Below are 7,622 nucleotides of genomic sequence, written 5' to 3'. Positions count from 1 at the left end.
CCCAGGGTTTACAGGTTTGGATCACGGGTATGAACATGACACTGCCTGTCAACCATGCTGTGGTAGGCGTCCCACACATAAAGTGGAAGAAGATGGGCACAGATGTTAGCTCAGGACCAATCTTCCTCAGCAAAAAGAGGAGGATTGGCAGCAGACGTTAGCTCAGGGCTAATCTTCCTCAAAAAATAAAAAAGAGTGCTTGGATGGAGTCATTGCTCAAAAATGATTATTCTGCGGCCTGCCCTGTGACCAAGTGGTTAAGTTCGCATGCTCTGCTTCCGCAGCCAGGGGTTTCATCAGTACGGATCCTGGGTGCCAACATGGCACTGCTCATCAGGCCATGCTGAGGCGGCGTCCCACATGCCACAACCAGGACCTACAGCTAGAATATGCAGCTATGTACTGGGGGGCTTAGGGGAGAAGAAGAAAAAAAAAAGAAGATTGGCAACAGATGTTAGCTCAGGTACCAATCTTTAAAAAAAAAGTTAGAAATGATTAAAAAAATGATTATTCTTCATATGTATTTAATAGTCATTTATTTATTTATTTATTTATTTATTGGTGAGGAAGATTGGCTCTGAGCTAACATCTGTGCCCATCTTCCTCTATCTTGTATGGGTGACACTGCCACCCCATGGCTTGACAAGTAGTGTGTAGGTCTGCGCCCGGGAACCAAGCCTGGGGACCCAGGACAGCCGAAGTGGAGGGCACAAACTTAACCACTACTCCTCTGGGCCAGCCCCTGTAGTCATTTATTTAATGAGCACTTACATAGGAGAAACAACGTGCCCAGTCCTGGGGGATTCGAAGAAACCAAAGACCAGAGGTGTGTTGGCAAATGGGCTCTGGGGAGTGAGGAAGCCCTGATTTCCAGCATTGGATGGCTTCTGCGGTTTAAATAGTCCCATTACCTCGTGTCTCAAGCTCCAACCGTTTGACAACTGGCTGGCAAAATTCCTGAACGACCAGCTCTGGAGAGCAGGACCTGACCCAATGAGCTTTCTCTCTAATTAGCAAATGACACATAAGTGACAAGTTAACCATGGCACCTCACAAACACGCCCCCCGCAGTCCACAGTGAGTGGGCTGCTGCACTTTGGGGAAAAGAAGGGGAGTAGGCCGGCTTCTCTCTGGTCATTCGGCGGCCACCACAGCGTGAGGGGGGAGATGTGTTCCTAGCATCCTGAGCTCCAATGGGCGTGGACAGATGATGTCTCAGGAGATCCAAAACCCTGGGCTCTGCCTCCAGCCAGCGGGGCATGAACCTCAGTTTCGTCACCTGCACGATGAAGGCAGGGTCTCGAAGGCACATCTTGGCTCTGAAATCCTGGAATTCTGCCTTTAAAAAATTACTTTTTTGCTAAGAACCTGAAATCAGAAATCTCAAGAGTCCGTTGCACCCCTATGTTCATCGCAGCATTATTTACAATAGCCAAGACGTGGAACCAGCCTACATGCCCAGAAACTGATGATTGGATAAAGAAGATGTGGTATATATACACAATGGAATACTACTCAGCCATAAAAAACGACAAAATTGGCCCATTCACAACAACGTGGATGGACTGCGAGGGTATTATGTTAAGCGAAATAAGCCAGTCAGAGAAAGACGAACTCTATATGACTCCACTCATAGGTGGAAGTTAGTATATTGATAAGGAGATCAGATCGGTGGTTACCAGGGAAAAGGGGGGGTGGGGAGTGGGGGGAGGGCACAAAGGGGGAAGTGGTGTACCCACAACATGACTAACAAAAATGTAGAACTGAAATCTCACAAGGTTGTAATCTATCATAACATTAATAAAAAAAAAATTACTTTTTTGAATCCAACCACTTCATAACAAAGTTTTTTTAATTAAAAATAGTTAGCATTTATTGAGCACCTGCTGTATGCCAGGAACTGTGCTGGGGCTTTATACACCCTGTCTACCTAAATGTTCAAACCTCTCTTTGCTCTTCTCATGTTCATTTACAGAGGAGGAAACTAAGGCTCAGAGAGACTGAGGCACTTTCCCAAGACACACAGATGGTGATGGAACAGCTGAGTTCTGAGTCTTGTTCTGTTTGGCTCCAGAGCCTTACACGCCATTTACCTTTGGAGACTGAGGACATCCTGCATATAAGTATCGAGTGAATTACACAGACAATTATTCCTGCAATAGCACTTCTGAGGAAGAAGAGACAGTTGTGGGCCACAATGCCCAGAGGGGGCTTCCCAGAAAAGGTCGGATTCCAGCTGAGTGGAGTTCTCCTTGGCACACAGGAGTTGCACACGTGGAAGGGTTTTTTGTGAGCAAACACATGAGCAGCACTGATAGCTGCTTTTGGGGCACAAGCGGGGGTTTATTGGGAAGCAGAGGGAGGAAAGCGCTTCGGGCTAAAACATCTGTCATGTGTAAGGCAACAGGGAGCCCCCGAAGGGATGTGGGCCAGGGAGTAACACGATGAAGGCGCATTTCAGGAAGGTTACCCTGAGAGCATCTTCAGAATGGATGAGAGGAGAGAGGACCAAGAGGCAGGAAAACTAGAGAGGAAGTTACTGGAATTGCCAGACCTCCTTTCATACACCGATTTCATCTTGGAATATAAAAGATAACAGTATACAACTAAGCAATATAATAAATATACACCTCATGGTGCATAAAAAAGATGTAAAGCTTTCAACAGTTTACTGTGCGAACCTGGCAGAGAGGAGTGTCTCTGTTTAATGCTGTCAGGCTCTGCGCATAGACTTTGAAGTGCGCTAATGAGGACAGTAGTTATCATTTAAATAAACAGGCAATTAGCTCAGGAATAAATGTGTCATTGTAATCAAAGTCATTGAATTGCTGGCCCCTGACGGACATGATCCTGCACTCAGAATTTAGCAAGGACACACTGTTCGTGTGTACACGACACTTTTAACCCACTGACACTTTTAACCCACTTGCCAAGAATCGGTTCCAACCGTTGGGGGCTGCTCTCACTCCTCTTTTCTCCTCCGCCTTTTGGTTCCCGTGCCTAGGAGGGGTTAGGTGATCCATCGACCTCAGCTTCAGTTTTAGAGGAGTAGAGGGAAGTTTGGGGAGACTCTGGCCGATAGAAGATACATCCATGGTCTTCTTATGCCAAATCCAGCGCATTCATGGATAACTTCTGGGCGACGGCAGTTGATTGCCTGTTGGTACTGTTACCGCAACAGCTGAACATGCGCATGCATTTGTGTCGCGTTTCTGAGCTTTTTTTCTCAAGTCGATGTTTCTTCTTGCACCAGCTCCAGAAGACAGCTTACCCTGCAAAAAAAGAAACCAAACCAGCAGCACGAGTTTCCCTTAGCGAGGAGGCCCAGTGCTTGGAGCCTGGGATCCCGGGGTTCTGAGCCATGCTGCCACTTGCATGGCCTTGGGCAAGTCCCTTCCCCTCTCCAGGCTGCAGCTGCCTCATCTGTCAGGTGAAGGGGGCTGAACTAGATGACCTTTAGGCTTCTTCCTGATCTGACGCTCCAGCCAGCACACATAAGAAACCCTGGGAGAAGGAAGAGAATTTGTTCTCATTTTCTCCCTTTGATTTTCAAAGTAATCAGTTGTGCTTTGCTAAAGAGAGGTGTGGGCGCTGTCCCCGTGCTGCCTCTTCCGTCTTCTGGTTTCCTTGGGTACCAGGAGACAGATGCTGGGCTTTTTGCTTGCCCGGTGTGTTTACCCAAGAAGAGCAGAGCCGGCAGCTGATCCATACTGGGCTGAAATGTTAATAGCACATTCTTTTCACACTAACTTTATCGTGCAGAATGTGCAGCCCCAGGTGGAGTTGAGCTCAAAACCAAATGAAGGGCAGGGCAAATGAAGGCAGAAGTGAGTGGACAAAAATGAGCCCACAGGGTCTGGTATTTGAGAGAAATGATGGGGGACTAAAGGTAAGTAAAGCAAAATAGAATGGACTCTCAATTTCTTTAAACTAGTCCTTGAACAAGATTAATGTCCCAGGTCCCTCATTTCTCCAAATGCCAGATGCCTGGGCAGCAGGGCCGGAACTAGGGCAAGGCAGGCGAGGCACCTGCATGACATTGAGAGTGAGCGCCAACTTAAAGATTACACCCTGGGCGCCTCGCTCTCCTCACCCTCGGCCCGGCCACGCTGGGCGGTGTAAACATTGTCTTTCATATCGGTCTTAACTTGAAAAGTAGATTAAGAAGCTACAAACCCAGCTAAAGTTTGCAGCCATTTGAACAATTCTCCTTTGTTAGCAGCACACAGCTGAGCAGGAAATTAACAATGAGGAATTCACATTTGGCAAGAAGCAAAATCTGAAAGTCCGTTTGCTGATTTCCTAATGGACAAGGTTATTTTCCTCAACAGAGAGCCTTAGGTTGCTAGAGGAACCGTTTGCAGGATCCCAAAGCATTTAGGATCAGACCCTTCTGTCGGCGTGAGCCTAGCCTGCCAATCTGGAGCAGGATGTGAAAATCTCTGCTGGTGGTTTTAGCTTTAATCCACTGAAGCCATGAGCTAAGGACTGAGAGAGGGATCTGGGCCACGTGTTGCTTGTTGGGTCCTATCTTTTGGAGAGACTGTGCTTACTCAGAACAGCTAGGACTCTAATCTCTCTATCCCCCTAGTCTGGGCAGAAGGGCCAAGCAAACAGCCAAGAAGGGGCCTGCCTTAGCTCCTTCAAGTCCCCGAGGCATCCCTGGCCCTCCTGCCTTGGGAATGCTGTCAGCTTTTCACCCACAGGCTCTCCCTCCTTCCTGTTATAGGAATCTGGGTAAATCATCGCAATGAGTGGATGTGTTACAAAGGTGGGAAATGCACACCTGAGCTGAAACCAGGACAGCCAAAATGAACAAAATTAAAAGCTCAAAGGGACTAGCCGACCTAGAAATTACTCGTCCCTGTGCTTCCCCCACATGCTTCTCCTTTCTCCCTTACACCCAAAGTCAAGAAGGGCTTGGACCTGATAAAACACTTTGCTTTTACCTCCCTGACTTCTACGGATGCTTAGAGGAAGCTCCTGAGACCCTTAAATGCCGGGTTCTCTGCTGGGATTCTCCAAAGGGCTGCATGCAGATCATGGAAATGGAGAGGATGCCCTGAGGCTATTTACACAAAGGATGCATGGTATTTGCACATAATTTCCCTATGTACACTGTGCCACTCCTCACCAGACCATTTTTGCAAGTTAAAAGCATTTTTATGTCTCTCTTGATGGCAGTCACTTCTGGATTTTTCCTGTCTGTGCCGTCTTCTCCCTCAGGCCCTCTCCCTGGCCCAGATCTCTGGAAAGGGAGCCAAATGGTGCCAAGGAAGGACCAGAGAGGAACGCAGGACTGGTCCCTCCAGAGGCGGCCACTCTGAGGGCTTGGCTGCCCATCTCGCTTTCTCCCTGGGCACTGGCCGAGGTCCTCTTTTCCAAAACTGTAGCACTATGTGATTACGTTGTAGACTGTGGGACTCTAACTCAATGAATTCACAGAGAGTCTCTTTGATCTGGAATTTTCTCTGAACTACCCCCATCCCTTTCTCGTCTGCCTCATACCCCTAGGAGGGGGGTTACTGCTTCTTTTTAAACGGAGTCTTCATTCACTTGTTGCATCTTTGCAATAGCCAGTGAGGGCAGGGCTACATTATAGACAGGAAACTGAGACTTGATACTAAGGGCTTAGTTCAAAATTACACCACTGGTTAGGGTCTTGATTCGTCCAACTCAAAGTCCAGTGCTCTTTCTCCGCCTCAGTTTCTTCAACTGTAAAATGGGGATGCAAGTAGCACATACATCATAGGGTTGCTATAAGGGATGAATGTCTTAATATGTGCAAAAGCATTTGAAACAGGGCCTGGCACATAGAGAGTGTTCAAAAAATGTCTGCTCATGTCACTGTGCTATGCCTTGTTTTTCTTTACTATTCCACGTATAGGATTGCATGACTCATTTGTGGGAGGAGGAATCAAGTTACAGGCTTGGGGAGCATTATCCAAGATGGGGAATGAGCCCGTTTCCCAGGCTCGGAGCAGGCTGAGGTGGGACCAGAACAGATCCTTTCAAGCCACAGGCCTGAGCTGCCCCGTTGAGCCACATCCCTTGCCTGGCTCTGGCTGGGAAGAAGAAACCCTTAGACGTGGATAAACCCATAGAGGAGATGGTGCCCCCTTTACAAAATGCTGAGGACAGGAAGAACAATGGCTCCCGACAGAGCCGCAGATTATAAGGCAACATTTTACTCTGTCATGTGCTGAGCGCCTTCCCTTTTGAGGCAGTTCTAGGATTCTCCGTGACTCATCTTTACCCAGTAATGACAAGGTAGGACCCGTGTGTGGTGAAAGGACTATCAAGGAAGTCACCAGTTCCCTTCCAAAGTTACGTCCAAAAGCCTCTAGTGGTTAGGGCCAGGGGCTGGAGGGAGGGCTCTGAATTCTGCCAGGGGGCCCTGGTGCTTGGGAGAGGCTGCCCGGGACTCGCCCTGCAGCTCAGGCCCTCCTTAGCAGCAGTCAGTATAAACAACAGAGATATGTTCCTGCCATCCTGGGGACCTTGGAGAAAACCAAGGCAATCGGGCGGAGGTTCCTTTAGCACCAGGTCTGTTGGTTACTGCTGAAAAGAGGGCAATAAAAAAAGCAAAATATAATCAGGGAAGAGTTGGATGCTATAAAATGACTTTACAGACCTAATCAAGGGAACCAGCCACCCCAAACTGTACTTTGAACGTTGTTGAAAATTGTTGGTCATGTAGCAGCTGAAATTTCTGCTCATCTGTCCACCTTTCCAGAAAAAACACCAGACCCACAAATAAAATTAAACGTTTAAAACACAGATGTCTTGAATTAAGCTTTGGAATGACGTCTTCTGCCTGTCCAAGCTTCCCACTGTTTGGTGTGTGTTTTCATGAAGAGGAGCCCCCAGTTCTGCCTGTCCATTAGCGTTCCCCTGGGTTGACTCCCTTTCCAAAGTTTCCAGAAGGTGTGATCAGGGTTGAATGTCTTGATCTTATCTTGGGTTGACCGTCTCCTACCTTCAGAGCTACATGAGCCGTCCCAGATATAACAGATAGCATGTAGAGCGCTTTGAAAGGAGTTACGCGAGAGAGATGGCGACATCTTCCTAGAGGGTCACCAGCATTGACTAATCTCCCTGGGAGATGGGATGGGCAGGGAGATGGGATGGGCAGAGCACTCGGGGGTTGAGGCGCTGGGGGCATGAGAGATGTTAACGCCGCCTAGTCTTCTGTTCCGAAAGCCACCGGAACGGCTGCGGCTGACCGGCTGCGCGGGGCCCCTCTGCGGGGTTTCTGGCCATTGGCTTTGGCACAAGCCGAGAGGTGGGGCTGGAGAAGGCTTCCTCCAGGCCGGGAAGCTGGTGCCGCGCTCGGATGTTTGGGACAATGGTGAGCGAGCTCGCGGGCCGTGGAGGAGGCGGCTCCCGCGCGGTAATCTGAGCGGGATGAGCGGTCCAGGCCCTGCGCGTCCCCGGCCCCTGGGACCCCCTCCCGTCCCCGCCCCGGCCGCGAGCCCCGGCCCGGCCGCCGCTCCCGCCGCATCCCGCCGCCCATTGGCTGGCGCGGCGCGCTCGCTCCCGCCCCGCCCCGCCATTGGCCGTGGCCGCCGCGGTCCCCGCGCCCGAGCCGCCGCTGACATCACGCGGCCTGAGCGGCGGCG

This window comes from Equus quagga, chromosome 11 (genome assembly GCF_021613505.1).
Source record: "Equus quagga isolate Etosha38 chromosome 11, UCLA_HA_Equagga_1.0, whole genome shotgun sequence".
Classification (NCBI taxonomy): Eukaryota; Metazoa; Chordata; class Mammalia; order Perissodactyla; family Equidae; genus Equus; species Equus quagga.
The sequence above is the reverse complement of the archived record's forward strand: the minus strand, read 5'-3'. Positions refer to the sequence as shown.